A 17,754-nucleotide genomic window follows, 5' to 3' on the forward strand; every position below is an offset into this window, starting at 1 on the left:
TGTGATGGTACAGTGTGAGACTTTTGATCCAGTTCTTGATCACAGTTTGCAGCACAGTTCAGGGATTTAGGCTGAGCAAGTGATAATCAGTAAATAAATCACAGGGGTAGATCTAAGGAGGTTACTAGAGCCACCACAAGGGTAATTAGAGAGTTTGTAAATTGATTGTTCAGTTCATAAACAAAACCTAGAGATAGACTGAAGCAGCATTGATCTACTTTGCACTTGCATAGCAAATGCAGTTCGAAGGCTAGCTGGCTTGACTTCAGGCTCCATCTGTAAGTTTATAAAGCAAACAAATATAGACAAACAAACAATATATTCACTCCCCAGGGGAATCGCCATTTTGTTATTAGGAAATCTAGTGTCTATGCAAGTTGTTAGTCCCACTAAGACTGGTAGCTATCTTAGAAACAAACAAACTAAAACTACTTTCGTTTTCCTTTATGAGAAGTAGATAAGAGGGGAACAAAGGAGACCAACTTCTGTATTGGGCTTGGTTCCTTGCTTGATTCCTCTCCCTTCTGATAGATCTTAGCCACTAACTTCCTCGTCTACCCAGCTTCAAAGAGCACATGTGGAATCAAAGCAACATAACACTATCCAAGAACAAAGATCTACTATCATAAACAATATAGGATCAGATATATATTGACCACACAAATGCATATATCATCAATCATACAAGAAAGTGGAGGAAAACTTGAATAGCTTTATTAATATCAAGAATAGCAAAGAAGATTACAACCAATTGTTCTGACCCAGCGTCATCCTCTCAGCAAGAAATCCCTTCTTCACCTCATGAAAAGCTTAGATCACCCAACACTATGATGTTTCACCAAGAAACCAGCAGCACTTCCTTACAAGATATAAATTCCAGCCTCCTGGATCTCTGGGAAGAGGGATCCATATATAGATGATTGGAGGGAGGTGAGTCAGCTTCTGAGATTTGATTAGTGTCCTCTCTCTGATAGTTCTCGATTCCACTTGGAGATTTATGATCTCTTACTCATCCCTGGGTGAATGCAGAGAAGCAAGTGTCACAGGAGAAGTTTCTGGAAGATTCCATGATCCTCCACCTCGAAAATTGACTCTGCCATTTGTCCACTCTCGCCCATCGCACCCCATAGAAGGGCTTTTCAGTATGCATCACACCTCCCGTGTGCATTTAGGTGGGATGCAGCGCACTTTGACCATGGAGAAGGTGATATGGTCCAGTTTTGACCAGTTCTGAGTAGTTTTTCATGGAGAACTTCTGGGAGATGATGTAATCAGTTGACCTTGTTCTTTTAGGGGATGGAACAACCCTTTTAGGGACTTAGGAGCCCTTTATTTATGGACATAATTGATTGGGGTTGCAGTGCCCAAAAATGTCTATAACAGGAGGAGTTCTAACTATGTATCTATTGGTATAGAAGATTGTTGCACAAGATATCTCCCAAGATCAACTTCTAAAAAATAATTTCTGAATATTTCTTGCACAAATAAAATAATCTCATTGTGCACTTCAAGCCTTGTAATGGTATGCTTCATAAAAATTTCACTTTAAAATTGAATCTAATTATTCTCGCCCTTGTAAGGAAGCCACAAATGAGACTATTCTATGGAAAAATATCCTTGAACTTGCTAGACCAAACTCTACTCAGAAACAATCCATATGCTTCCAGAATGTCCACAATAACAATGTTAATGCATTGATGAACTCTATGATCAAAAGAAAAATGAATTATGACATTCTTTAGTGCACCAATTGTTTGCACTAGTGATGCATCTAATTGTATGATTCTAGCATTAGTATTTTACCATTTTTGCATTGATTTTCTTTGTGAAAGATAAAGGAATAATGTTTGTAGACACACTAGAATCAACAACGAAATTATGGACATTATAATTGAAAACTTCAAATGTTAACAAAAAGGGGGGTAGGTAGATCTGTAATTTACATTGGAAGCATTAACTATTGATTCGAGGATAGTGGGAAACTTTTCAGATGAGGCTTGGGAAGCATAAACAGTCTTACCTGACAAAGTTTGAGATGAAAAATCTTGGATGATCAACTCATCTTGGCTTGCCAATTTTGCTAGTTTATAGATAGAGATTTTTGCACGAGCTTTCTTCAAGTCTTCAAGAATTTTATAATCATTGTCTTCATTTTTGGAAAGGTGTGTTGAAGTGGTAGGTGGTGAAACTTTTTTTGATACCTCAAGAGTGGCAGGCTTGTTCTTATTATTCTTAGAAGTATTCTTAGAAGGTTAGGTGCTTTTAAATTTAATTTGAGTGCTCTAAGTAGGATTCCTTGGCGGTTAATTTTTCCTCAATAGCTACTTCCTTACGTCTTTCTCAGGTGATGGTCCTTTTCTCCTCAAATTATATTACTTATTTTGTTGTTTTGGAGGAGATTCACCCACTATGGGCTCACTAGAACCTTGTCGATCATTATTCAAGACATGATCAAAAGTGAAAATTGGATCACCAACACTTGTATTTTCCTCTATCGAGGTGGGTTCATTGGTATCTTCAGTATGCTATGAATTCTCTTCTACTGACAGACTTTCTATGAAATTGGGAACCACAACATTCATGTTATGTTCCCATTATGGGCTTGTTTTTTCAGAATGTGCTTCTTGATTGAACGTACAATAACTTTCCATGCCCATATTTTCAATGTTATATTAAAAATTAGAGATTTGTTCATAATTGGATGGTTGATTGGTATTCTTCTTGAAATACATCTTAAGGGACTTATTATTGGTAGATGCCTCATTTGACTTGATTTTGAGATCAAATACTTCATTGGTCAACAACTTCAAGGACTTAGTCAAGTTTTCCATATCAAAAGTATCCTTCTCTTTAGTTTTAGCATAAGAGGATTAAGGCTTCTCCCCAATTTCATTGGAGTCCTTTGAATATTCTTGATCATTAATGACCCCAATAGATCTTAAGTCATTTTCCACATCAATTGCTTCTGTAAAGTTAAGATCCAAAGTTTCCTTCACAACTATTTTCACAAAATCGGAAATATTAGTGGAAAAGGAAGCAATGTAATAATCCTTAGTGATTGAATCATGAGGATACACATCAATGGGGAACTTATTCAAAATAAAAGTAAATCTCCAATTAAAATCCTTAACATTTTGTTTATCCCCAATATTAATGTTGCCTATTTCATTAAGTAATGTGGCAAGAGTTTTATCATCAACAAATTCTATAAGAAAAACTGCTTAAACTCCCTCCAGTTATGGATTGAATTTGGTGGAAGGATATGATACCATACTAATGTTCTACCCTCAAGAGTGTATGGAAATAATCTATAAATAACATCATCATAATGTACCTATAACATCCTTAGATTCATCAATGTCATCTTCGTCCTTTGTTTTCTTGTCTGGATCATACTTTGTAAGAAACTTTTTTGGGTGCTTAGGTAATCGATGAAGGTTGGAAGAAAGAAAGAGGCCCTTGGGACATCCAATCCAATTGGTCATCCACCATGTATTCATTTTCATCCTCTTCTTCGCTCTCCGATTTTTAAGACTCTTCTCCTTCACTATTTATATTTTTTATCGTTCGGTGGTGGGTTATCCCTCGGTTGTTGATCATTTGAAAATAAATCCCTCCCCATATCCCTCCATAGTTTCCCCAATAGGTGGTGGAATATCCCCTTGATGATGAGATTCTTCAGGTGAGCCAACTAAATATTCAAAGGTAGCATTAACCAAGTATTCCATTGAAGAAACTAGAACACCATGACGGGTTGTCTAATTTCATTGATCGCATATAAGGAAGAATATATGTGACAAGGAGTAATCCAAGAGCTCTAGAAAACTAATGAGTGATAGGTTGAATCCTCAGAAGTTTCTTGAATGTAAATTTGCAAGCACACTCTATAATTTTGTGAGATGAGTCTTCTTTCTTAGTAAGTGAGTTGGTGTTGTTATCCTCCACATTATCCCAAGGCTGAGAAGGGAAATCAAAGGAGGTAACCTCAAACCACTTACGGTTCAACAACTAGCCCTGCTAAACCAAAGAGGGAGCTCTCTATGAATTCACAGCCAATGATGATTGGAATGGGAAAATATTTTAGGTTATATATGTTAGGCTCAGGTAGGCTTTTGAAAGTTTTAGGTTTTGATGTTGGATAAGGGATGAAAACCAGGTAGCTAGGTCAAAGGATCAAAGGGTTACAACAGAAAAGATATAGAGGAGCAAGGTAGCAATGCTTTTGTGATGGCTTTAGGGTTTGTCGGTGTAGTGTAGTGTTTGAAAGAAGAAAAAGGTCTTAATGAGCATGTGCACCATGAATTCATTAAGTAAGAAGGAAAATTACACAAAATGATATTCCCATCAAAACAGAGCTTTATGCAAAGAATTATGCTTATAACCTTTAAGGAAAACCACTGAAGAACTAAGATATGAAAAAGGGATATGTATATCATTCAAATAAAACTAAAACAAAGAAATTACATCATCACAAACTCACTACACATGAATTCCTAGATAATAGCTGCAAACTGCTCCTTTGATTTCTTGAATAAAGAGTTGAAATCCAAGCTACAAGTGTTCTCTCCTTTGAGGTCCAACCTTTTTCACTCTGAAATTCATGAAATATATACAATTATCTCATCCCTGGACTAAGAGAGTATAGATTAACCATCTCCCTTAAAATAGAAACAGTTGCATTAAATTTGGCACTCGCTGCTAGGAATAGGGGCCGAATTTATGAAAATAGGGGTCAACGATTAACTCGTATGTCTTTAAAAGGGGAATCTATTACAAAATGGAAGGAGGTTTTTGTATATTAGCTTGTTTCTTAAAGCCACCTCTCTGTTGGCTTGTAGGGGCCTGACCCAGGTTCAAAGGTGATTTAGCCAAACAAATCCCAGTACTACTGGCCCTTTCAGCAACAATCCATAGAGCGCGGACTGAGGTCTCACCCGAAGTAGTATGGGAGGATGCTAGAACCAGGTTTCTACACCCTGGGGATGTCTAATGAGCTTCTGGCAGTCCATAGTTTGACCCTGCGCGCACATCGCTACGCACATCTGTTAGCCCCTCGCAACCTATGATGCTGCCTTCGCACAACCCTACTCGGGGCGTGATCTATATTATACCAAAGTTCCTTACTATTTAACCTGTTATTACCCGATTACTTAACTTATCTGTGTAAGACTAGTGATAATTAATAGTATATCCAGCAATCATATAAGTGCGCACGATAAACAAAACAGTATAAATGTATAGAATGCAATACACAAGCAGATGCACAGAAATTGGAATTAACTTCTCTTTATTATTCTTTGTTCAAGGTTACAGACTTGACACCACCTTGCGCACTTAGCTGCAAGGGTCCGCGCACTCAGCTGCAGACTCTACTAGGCCTTTGCGCACTCAACTGCAGAGCGTCTTCCTACTACTACGACCCAATATACTTAGACTCTTACTCTATTCTCTCTCTCCAATCCACTCATTCGCTATATTTACAACTTAGAGCCTCACTCTATTTATACAATCCCATGGTCCGCGGACCATGGGTAGGCCGACATGACATTACATTACATTACAAAACTTAGGGCAGACAACCTTATGACTCAACCTATACTTTGTGCTCCGTGCCTGCAATTTGTGGAGTCTTACAATACATTTGACCAAAAATTGGGCTTTGACCCCCAAAACATGCTGTCGGGGGATCCGATGCCCAACAAGCCCCCAACACAAACATCGTGACTCGCCTTTGAGTCACTCTATCGGCATGGTGATCTTGGCGCAAAGTCCCTCAAACTGGTCCCGAACTGCTTAGAGGTTCGTAATGCACTGCTCTGCGGTTTGCTGGACCTATTGCATGCGCTCTTCTGATGCTTCTTTGTGAGGATCAAATCCCTGCCTTAGCACGTAGGGCCCCTGCATCTGTGTGAGCTTGCCCTCAATATCTACCGTAATGGTGAAGGCCTCGTCTATCCATGGCTGGACGCACGCTTTGAGAAGTGCCTCTTTCTGTCTTGCGATATCCACCTGCTCTTTCAATGCCCTTTCTTGTTGCATCTTTGCGAGCTGTTGAGTGAGGATGACTGTCTGCACAGTTCCTCAGACACTATCGCACTACCCCTGAAGTTCACGCGCCTTTGTTTCCAGGCGTTGTACATTGGGGTCCTCCTGCAAGGATGTGAGGATGCCAAAGGCTTGGTCCAACATAACGGTATAGTCCTCAACTGCCCATCCAATTTCTTCCAACCTTGTTTGGATAGCGCTAACGCGCTGCTCTCTAACTTCCGGAGGAGTGGAAGGCTGTGCCTTTAATCACAGCTCAAAATTCTGGAGATTCAACTCTAGTTGGACTCGCGTTGTTTCCTCGCGCGTGTTTCAGACTCCACTTGCCAAACAGTGGATCCGCACTTCTGTTGGTAGGTCCGAGGCAATGAAAAACTCTAGGACACGCCGACATGCTTCATCCATTGTCTGTACTAACTGCTGGTTTTGTGACACCAATTCGTCATGCTACAGGCTGAGTTGTTTAATGTTGATCTTTTGCTCACTCATCACCTGAATCACATGGCCCTCCCTAGCACGGAGTTCTGCTATTATTCCATCCTGTAGTTGGTACAGTGTGTCTCGCAGAAGGGTAGTCAAATTAAGGCCAAGTCCATTGATCTTGCCAACCGTGGCTTTGTCAATCTCATTCTCTACTGCTAGCACCCCTTCCGGTAGCACTATGGTATTGGCCATCCTTGTGTGTAGCATCTGCTCTGCTGCTGATGTGCCTGCTACAACGTAGGTGGTTACGGTTCCTTCCTGTGGGGGCCGCACCTATAGTTCATGCAGTTGTGCCCTTAAGGCCCCCAACACAGTCTGCTGTTACGACATGACTTCTTGGAGCGCTTCCTTGGTGACCTCGCAAACCGTGTAACCGATGTCGTAGAGGTCACCTTCCGTTAACGTGATCGGGTCGATGGCCAACTTGGAGGCCTTGACCTTTTTCTGTGGACCCGATCTCTCTATGGTGTGCGACCTTTTGAGTTGGGTGGAAGTCGTGCTCGGGTCCGCACCTTCTTCTATAAGGTCTGTGTCCTCTGCCTCCTATCCTATAGACAATTCCTAGCCCTCCTCTTCTTGCATTTTTTTTGCTACTTCGGTGGCCTTTGCCTGCTCTGTGGATGCCTGTGTTGCCTCACGGACTACCCTTACCTCTACTGCCACTTTTTCATTGTGCCTCTTCTTGGCCAGCTGTGTGATGTGCAGCTTGGCCTCATCCTTTCTTTTCTATGCTGCTGTCCTATCCAAACTCTGCCAAATTTGAGGTGCGCCACTCAGGAGGCCATGATTCTAACACTGTAAAAATTGCATCATCAATGGCGATGAAGGGGAGCTTGGTCCACTACTGCGCTAGATCCTTTTGCGCCTTGATGTAAATATTGTGCATGTCCGCCTTGAAGTCTACAAATCTTCACAAACTATTGTGCACTGTGGGGGATAGGCACGACCTCCTATTAATCCACATCCAAATTCTTGCCTCCATGAGCACCCAGAAGATCTTCGTATCACGAATCCGCTTCGTGTCCTTGGTATCCCAAAGTGACGTGTACTTTGTAGCCTCTGGTAAGTCACGCAATGGAACCATTTATTGGCTTGTAGGGGACTGACCCACGTTCAGAGGTGATTTAGCCAAAGAAATCCTAGTACTGTTGGCCCTTTCGGCAACAGTCCGTGGAGCACGAACTGAGGTCTCACTCGAAGTAGTATGGCAGGGTGCTAGAACTAGGTTTTTGCACCCTAGGGATGTCTAATGAGCTTCTAGTGGTCCACGATTTGACCATGTGTGCATGTTGCTACATGCATCTATTAGTCCCTCACAACCTGTGATTCTTCCTTCGCGCAACCCTACTCGGGGTGCGATCCATATTATACCCAAGTTCCTTACTATTTAACCTATTATTACCCAATTACTTAACTTATCTGTGTAAGACTAGTGATAATTAACAGTATATCCAACAATCATATAAGTGCGTGCGATAAACAAAACAATATAAATGTATAGAATGCAATACACAAGCAGATGCACAGAAATTGGAATCAACTTCTCTTTATTATTCTTTGTTCAAGGTTACAGACTTGACATGCCCTACGCACTTAGCTGCAGGGGTCCACGCACTTAGCTGTGGACTCTACTAGGCCTCTGTGCACTCAGCTGCAGAGCCTCTTCCTACTACTACGACCCAATACACTTAGACTCTTACTCTATGCTCTCTCTCCAATCTGCTCATTCACTATATTTACAACTTAGAGCCTCGCTCTATTTATACAATCCCATGGTCCGTGGACCATGGGTAGGCCGACATGACATTACATTACATTACAAAACTTAGGGCGAACAACCCTATGACTCAACCTATACTTTGCACTCCGTGCTCGCAATTCGCGGAGTCTTATAATACATTTGACCAAAACTTGGGCTTTGAGCCCCAAAACATGCTATGGGGGAATCTGATGCCCAACACTCTCTTAGTTTTGGCAAATTCATATCCATAGCCTCGGAATATGTGCCTCAAATTCATGACTAAAATAAGAAATCATTAAATGTTTAAATCTATAAAACTAGGTTGTAAAGATCTAGTCAAATATAACAATCCACGACACCTGTGAGGAAACTGGAAGAGGTTTTTGATATTTGGCTCTTTCTTGACAAAAATTCCTTGGGTGTCTCAAAAATATTTTCCAGCTGTTAGAAAAGTGTGCCAAATAATAATTAGTAAAACATTCAAAATTTGATTTTTTGAACATAAGCCTCAAATCTCGCTGCATATCTCCCAAATCATAACACCTATGCATAAAATAAAGGATTTTTTTGTTCTTTGGTCTGTGATTGACAAAAAATCTTTCACTTTTGTATAATTCATGTCCATTACCTCAGAACCAGATTTTTAAGTAAAATTGTCCCTGCATGCAGCAAATGACCTCAAAAGACCCATGAGATTTTCTGATGATACTTTTGATGATGACCATGACCTTAGGCTTGCGATGAGAGTAGCATATACATTATACATTTAGACATTGACTCAAGACCCTTTTCCAACCAAGAGAGATGTCAAAGTTTATTTGAAAATATAATAATTTGACCCTAAGACCCTATCCACAATATGAAAATAGTAATTTTGATCATTGTGACTATTGGACACTAACAGGTATTAGACTCGGACAATTGATACCTTGAACTGAAGGTTCTTTATGTGGAGGTGTTTAGTTATCAGCCAGAAAAAGTTTTCCCTCCTTCTAGCGCCATAATTTTAATAGTGTAGGAAACTTCCAACATACAGGGGGTCTCCCTGATATGAAGTCCCAACTAGACCTCACATTGTTTGGAGTAGGAGCCCCATCTGGAAAATGCACCCAGTTGTCATAATCTTAATGATTTTCCTAGGATGCAATAAAAAACATAAGAGAGTATGCATATACTTTCGAGGTGAGAAATTAATTTAGCCTTATGAAGTATCCAATTGTAATGTGTGCAAAGGTTCTTTCACAGATGGAAAACAGAAAGTGAGTCTTTAGAATAAAAGTAGTAGTACTATCCTAATAAATACACACACATATGTCTAAAATAATTAGTAATTATCTTTTGAAATAGTTCACAAAGAAAAAACGATCATGAAATCAAGAGATGCACAATTCAAATATGTATACTAAATCCAATGAAATAGTTCATTTTCCTTAGGATATATAAACACAAACATACACTCCAAACAATGAAAGAATAGTCTTAAAAAAATCGCAATATATGCATGAAAGTGTGTTGGCTCTGATAGCTTCAAATCATGAAGTTAAAGTTCCAATATACACAATTACAATGATACATTGCTAGCTCCAATAGTGGAATGTTATGCCACCACTTTCTCCTCAAAAGCATGATCTTCTCTCCTATGCCTAGCTTCAGAATCTAAGGTGAAAAGTTCTTTGCTTGAGCTATGAGGTATATTTATAACAAATGAAGTGACTCTCCACCTCCCATGTGACTCTTGACCTCCTTCGTGACTCTTGAGCTCCCATGTGACTTTTGAACTTCCATGTAACCTTTGGGCTCCTACATGACTCTATGACTTCCTAGTGACTTTTCACATTCCACGTGTAACCCTTGGGCTTCCACACATTTTACGTTTTCTCATTTTCTTGTAAATACAAAACTATGCTTCCACAAATTATGGAAAAATATTTAGACAACATAAAACTTTTGTGGTGACACTTTGAGAAGCCATAATTTAGACATAAGACTTCATTGTAGTGTATTAATGCCAAGTTCTCTTTGTTGCTATGTCTTCTTATTCTTCATGATAGTTCTTGCTTGTAATTCATCTTTGTCCTACAAAGAGGTAAGTTATAGTATTAAAGTCTTCCATGCCATCTTGGTCTTCATCCATCTGTCGTAGTTTAGAGTTCCTTTATCTCATGTTTTGATGGCCCCTTTGTGTCTCACCTCCATAAGTTCCTTTCGCAACTTCTCCTTGATGACCCCCTTGAGAACCATCTTGCCATGTTAGGATGGTAGCACCTGAAAATGTAGTTCACTCATGGCAAGACAATATTAGTCTAAAAATCACCTAGTCTACCTTGTTTCCTCATGAAAAATACTAATTATGATGGGACTGTGCTCAAGGGCTGAGGAAGAGGCCTTTCTTGGGCACACTACATAGGTTTAGGAGGCTAGGAATGAGGGAATTGTCACTGGGAGTGTGAAGTGGAAAGAGGGGAGGATGCATGCTTGTGTGCATTGTGCAGATCCAGAAAGCAAAGAAGGAAGGCTTGCTCACTGAGAATGTGTAATGCTTAAGGAGGAGGGTCTAGGTATTGTGCAGTTGAGCATTTTGTTGTTACCCTAGAGACAACATCTAGCTGAAAGGAGGTCATTTCCTAGGAAATCTATGCAAAACAGGCAAAAATTCATTGTTTGATCATTTCTTACATGTTTTCCTGGAGATATTTCTCAAAAATAGTAATGTGTTTATAACACTTGGAGAAAGTATAAAAACCTTGCCAAGATGACCAATCTATCTACAAAATCACTTACTGAAGTTGTAGTATGATTAGAAAGAAAATAAAGAAGAACATCTGATGTATCATGTTGTAAGAACATAATATTTTACACCAAATCTTAATAGAAATCATGATAGACTGAAGAAATGAAATTATGCAAAAGGTGAAGCACAGTTAAAGGTTAATTTTAATAAAATTGCACAGGTACTATCAACTATTTAGAGCAGAAGTAAATATGTTGAATTTAAAAGAACTAACAGCTTCATAACACATTTTCCAAAGAAGCATTATACACAGATGACTTATAGAAAGATAGATAAAACATGTCAAAATCACATGCAGTTGGAATCATCCTGAGATTTCATTACTTCTCCAAGTAAATACTATACATTACATAGAAAATTTTCTTGCTGAGGCCAAAATTCAGAACCCCAAAAATGGTCCCTTGATGTATTTTTAAAGAAATTATTACATTGAAAATAGTTACAAAACTATCAACTGTCAAACTACTTCTTAATTATTCAGTCCTTATGAAAATTAAAAGACTAAACTATTTCTAATTCTTGAAATTACAAAAATGAGACTTTTCCATAAATTAAAAACAAGTAAAAATAATCATTCGATGACTTGAGACTCTTGTGTAGGCTCGCTTGATGAAACTCCAGGTTCCACAACTCGAACCTTTGTTAGAGAAATTAAACTCTAACATTTCTTCCATATTTCCAAGTCAAGAACTGGACATTTCACCATCTTGTTCTTGGGCATCCTTAAATTGGTTACCTTGTTGTATGTTGGCTTCTCAGTGAAAAAAATTTTGATTAACCATAACAACTAAAAATCCCTCTGTAACCAATTTACAATTTTTGTTCCTTTTAAAATTGTTGTTCTCTCATGAGAAGCATTAATCTTACTCTTAGCCTTCACTAGCAATGTTTCATATTGTAGTAGTGTTTATGGTTATCTCTATGGTTATCCCATAGTTGTAGTGCTCAGATAGATCCTTCTAATGAGCTATTGTACGTGTCAAATGAAGATCAGGTGCCAAAGTTACAACCCTAGGAAGTTGACGTACCAACTTACCCAAAACGGGGCCCACAATTTGGAGTTTCATCTTCTAGGGTTAGGTTTTGGGATATTAAGGGTTTTCCATTGTTTCTCAACAATAAATAGGCCTTCCAGCCTCATCGTAACACAGTTCAGAGGCATGTCGCTGCCTCTCTTCTCAAAGATAAGCTACCATCGCCCTAGCTGGTTTATTTCCATTTCTGTTTGTAAGCATATTTTGGTATTTTACATTAATGAAATGAAGTATTATTTCCACTGCATCTTTGTGTTTATGGTTATCTCTGTAATTTGTTGTGTTCCTATTTAAATCCGGATCAATGGTATCAGAGCAGTCTTCTTTTTCTATGTTTTTCTTTGCATGCCCCCAATGAGATCGGGATATAAGGAGTTAGAGCTTTAACTGGTCGAACCTTTGCAAGACCAGCCTCACAAATCTCGACGGCCTCCCATGGCAGATGAGAAGAAAGATGAGGGGGCGGGAGATCCTATCAAAATCTTTCTCGAAGAAGCCTTCGAGCGACAAAGGAATGCGATGATGGACAACTTTGCCCAGATCCTTCAGCGGCTACCCAGGGGCAACGCATTGGCTTCCAATAGCTACTCTGGAAATGCCACATCGTTTAAAGTACAAGTTAATTTTGAAATCCCCATATTCGAGGGTCAGATAGACGCAGATGTCATCGATAAATGGTTAAATCTGCTAGAGGTTATTTTTCTGTTCATGATTTTTCTAGTTGGGAAAAGATTATTTTCGATCTTCTCAAAGCAGCCCCCCACATCAAGGACTGGTGGGAAACCTACTGCGAGCAAGCGGATGAAAGTACAGACTCACTATTCTCAGTTGTACCCACTTGTAATTCCTTCCGAGATGCCATCAAGGAGTAGTACTACCTTGTAAAAAGCTATGAGGACAAATACATAAAGTGGACCACGCTGCGGCAGGGACGAGACCAAGATGTGCTGGAGTGCACAAACATTTTTCATACCCTTCGCACACAGTTGGGTATCAAAGATTCTGAGTTGCATCTGGTACTCAAATACTGCAGATGCCTGCACAGATACATCTAAGAAGAGATGGAGTTCCTGAACATCTCCTCGCTCAGCACAGCATACCAATATGCTATCAAAATCGAGCAGAAGTTTAAACAGAAGAAGCGAGACTTTAGATCTGCGAATCCGAAGACCAAAGGACAAAGCCAAGGTAGGGTGACCCAAGACAACCCATCGAAGCCGCAAGAAAAGAACAACACCACGAGGTTGAAGAAGGACACAGGAAAGTGGTGTGAGTTCCATAAGAGCCCCACTCACAACACAAGTGAGTGTCGGACCAAGCAGTCGCTGGTAGCCAAGTTGAAGGCTTCCAAATCAAATGCATGTTCCGACCTTGAGTCAGAACCCGACAAGGGGAATGGAAAAGGGAAGCAGATCATTGATGCAAAGCCCAACGTCATTGTTGCCACCACCAAGATCCAGAAGAATGAGCCCGAAGATCCAGAGGAGGGGGAGCAGCTTTTCCACTCATAGATGGTGGTGAAGGGTTCGCCACTACAATTCATTGTCAACAGTGATGGCCAAAAGAGCCTCATCTCAACAGAGGTCGTGAAGTAGTTGGGCCTACCGACTACACCACACTCGCAGCCATACAGTATCAGGTGGCTTCACCAAGGACAAGATCTCCAAGTTAGCCAGCAATGTCGCCTTCCCTACAGCATCAAACCCTTCAAAGATGAGGTATTGTGTGATGTTACACCTCTGGATGTTTGTGATGTACTATTTGGCCAACCATACTTATGGAGGTGACATGTTGTGTATGAGTCAAGGCCTCACACTATCGTTATTTCCTTGTGTAATTCATTATATAGGATATCGTAGGTAGCTCCACCTACCGCCACCTCTCTGATCATTGCTAAGAAAGGCAGCAAGCTCATCTCACAGACTAGGAAATTTATTTTCTGCCTGATTTTCTCCCAAAGTAAGGGGAATATCGTAGCCACATCCATGACCCCTGCGAAGGGTTCCTAAACGCAACAGTAGCAGTAGAGGGATACGGTCATGAAAGAACACATGAATAGCTTCTCCTCACCCACAGGGGAACCACACAAGTTTCAGGTGGGCGACAAAGTTTGGTTACATATGCAAAAAGAACGCCTTACAAGAGCCCACCAGAAGCTTAGACCACTCCGACATGGTCCTTACAGCATTACCAAGGCTATGGGAAACAATGATTTGGAGCACAACATTCCTCCATTCCTTCACCTACACCAATTTTTCAATGTGTACCACTCTCAACCATGCTTCCCACCATTATTGGACACATCCGAGATTGCAAAACAACTCAACAGGGACCAAGTTCAACAGATGGAGGAACTCAATACAATGGGGACCATTACTTCCTAAGGGGGTAGGAATGGTCTAGGTGGATTTTGGTGGGCACCCACTTATCCCACTTGGACCCCCACAACTATCTCTTTCAGTTTTTCAGTTTCCGTAATTGTAGCACAATTTACTATTTTTAGCAGTTTTTCGAGTCTTGAAATTCTGGAGTCGTTTTGAGGCCCTAAACGACATTTTTTGGGAAATATGGGAGCAACATGGGTACATGGTGTTATAGACAATTTTGTGCCTTGCAGCATCAGGCATGAATTGTCAATAATCCAAGGGATCCAAAGTCCCTAAACATGATGTTCCTACCCCTAGAGGAACAAGGTCAACAAACCAACAGCTCTCAGATCAGTTCTCCACCTGAAAACACTCAAAAACAAGCAATCCTGAAATCAAAGCAGGTGCTCCACTAGGCTTCTGCGCTAAAACTCAACTCCTCCATGGTGTACCTGCGTTGCAAAGTAGGTAGAACAAAGGCCACCTGCGCTGAGCGAGATGGGACAAGTGGCACACTGAGTCATTGCTCTGGAATCTTCCAAAAATGACACTTGGATCAGGGATTTCGCCTTGTGATGAGTCAGAGGCTCTGTTTCTCCAAGTGGAAGCAAGGTTCTCCAAGTGGACTCAAGAATTGAAGATCAACTGAAGAGAGAGAGGACACAAGGCAGCTACACATCAGTTACAAGCTGACTCATCCTTTCTCAATTCATCTATATATTGAGCTCTCTCCTATGAGCTCAAGAGGCTGGAATTTTGTGCAAAGTAATGATATGCTGTTGGTTTCACTATAGAACTATTGGGTGATTGCTTGAAGGAGGTGAAGAGGAGAAATTCTTTCTGCTGGGAGGTGTTGCTGGATTGGGGCCTTCAATGGTTGTAACACTCTCAGAACTTTACTTCTTCCATTAATAAAAGCTATTGAGGTTCTTCTATATGCACTTGTTTCAATGATGTATTGTGATAATTGTATATTTGATTTATGCTAATCCTTGAATCAGTTATGATTGCATGCTTCTTGTAGTTTCCTTCTTTGTTATTTTGCAGGATCTCATTGTAGCTGGGCCAGCAAAAGAGCAAGGAGCTGGGAGCAAGCAGCAAAGAGAAGAGTTTGGATTCGACATTAAGCGCAAGGCAACGGTTAGTGCATTTCTTCATTCTCTCTTGCTTTCATAAAGAAGTAAACCTTAAGTAGTTTTCTTCACAGTTGTTGCTGAGGTACTATCACCCTTAGAGTGGGATAGGGTCATCCGAGTCGGATACTTTTCCCTACAACAAACTGGCGACTCCACTGGGGATCGTATCTGTTTGATTGTTTGTAGTATTTTGCTATTCATTTCCTGAACAAAAGAGTACCAAATCGAAAAGCTTTTGACTATATCAAAAGTGAAGTAGAGGGCAGCTACCCTAGCTCATTTCTGAGCATGTTCATGATTTGAAGAGCTGATCTACAAGGATCCTTGTAAGCTCTTAGTGATATCTTTTCATCTTCCTTGTCATCCCTTAGTGTGTGCTTGACTGATAGCTTCTGATTTGAGCAAAAACTGTGAATTTTTGAGAAAATTGTGACCCGGAAACTGAGAAAACGCAATTTTCGTTTTCCAAAGCAGGTAGTACACAGGCTACCTGCTTTGCAACGCAGGTCCCGAAGGAGCTACCTGCTCTGAGAGCCAGACTGGCTGTGCAGCACCTGCGTTGGCCCAATTTTGCCTTGTGCATTTGGGGTTTCCTCCCTTTTTCTTGCCTGTTTTCACTATAGATTTTGCAGCCAGTTACCAGTCTTGTACCTGTTCTGAAACCAACCTTACTTGCCATCATTCCGCCTCTATTATATAACGAAATTGTACTTGTTCTTTTGTATTTCTTACATCATTTACAATTTCCCATAACGAAAGTGAACTAGTCTTGCTTTGGCCTCTTAGATCTGAACCTGTGTTAGGCATTTTGCTGGTCTAAAGAGTTAGCTTGTTTGCTGTCCATAGCTGATTAGTCTTTTTAATTTCGTCATTATGGTTTGATTTCATGTATTTCCAGTGTTTAAACAAGTAAATCTTAAGGTGTCTTTTGATTTTGGACTAGCTTGTTTACTTTCGCTTGAAATCGAAATCAAAGTTATATAACAACTTTCTTTTTGTAATACATCAACATTAAGAAAGGGAAAAGAAAATACATGCATTGTGCATTTTGCATTTGACTGTTTGCATGCTGATTTAGGAAATTTTGCATTAGTGTGTGCTCTATGATCTGTGTGAAAAGATTTGCCTTTCTTCTCCTCAGTAGTTAAGATTTTCAAAGTTGAAAGATTGAAAAGTTTGCTTCTCATCTTAGACTGCATTCAGGAATTTGTTACATACATCTCGTGGTGATCCTTAAAGGCAAACTGCTAAACAAGATCAACATTAAAATAAATCCAATTTACATAACAACGCTTTGTAACATAAAGCAAACACATAGAGGTCTAGGTAGAGACGTGTTCCGGCGTCGTTAAACATAGTGACTGTCGATCTCTACGAAGGTGGGTGATTCCTCCTGAGAGTCGGTGGCACTAATACGGACTTGTGCTCCCACGTACCGTCGCGTATATATTGGGAGACCCCTATAGGAACAAAGCCTTTATCCATAGGAAGCCGTGTCGGCCGCCCTACTGATCGCGATGCAGTGAACACAGCATTCACGAAGATCGACCACCCGTACCGTAAAACGTATTCTGTGGTTTCGCGAAAATTTTGGCACACCCTCTGCCTAGAACTCCAGAGTAGTTTCTTTTGGCCTTTTTCAAACTCTATAACTGAAAAAGTCCATCCGAGCATTTGTCACTTCGGGCTCGTTAAAACATCGAAGGAGACTAGAGTCATCTTTAGCTTTTTCTCGACTCTTAAAACATGAAAAAGCAAAGTTGTGTCTAAAGCGTCGTTAATAAAATTTATTTTAATCGGAACATAATCACCTGTTATTCCCACGTTGATCTTTCAGTTGAAAAGTATGGAGCCCACCAACCAAGGAAGTCACCTTGGTGGAAGTCCCAATCCCTTCTCCTCTTGGGGAGATGTTGGTGCGCCTCATATGGCCACATTGTCACTTCCAGGATTGACAATTGGCCTACCTGTATGGCTCTTTTCAACTAATGTAGTTCAGATCACCACTAATCCTGAGCAGTCGAATCAATAGTCAGACCAGTCTAGAGCTACCCACCAGCCTTCCACTTCTTACAATTCTTCCTCTGATCCTTCATCTTCGCAAGGTAGAGCCGACAAAAGTCAGCCTCCCATGGAGAAGAAGGAAAAGAAGAAGAGA

This window comes from Pinus tabuliformis, chromosome 6, assembly GCF_031772625.1.
Source record: "Pinus tabuliformis cultivar Carrire ecotype Pingquan chromosome 6, CPIR1, whole genome shotgun sequence".
NCBI classification, from domain to species: Eukaryota; Viridiplantae; Streptophyta; class Pinopsida; order Pinales; family Pinaceae; genus Pinus; species Pinus tabuliformis.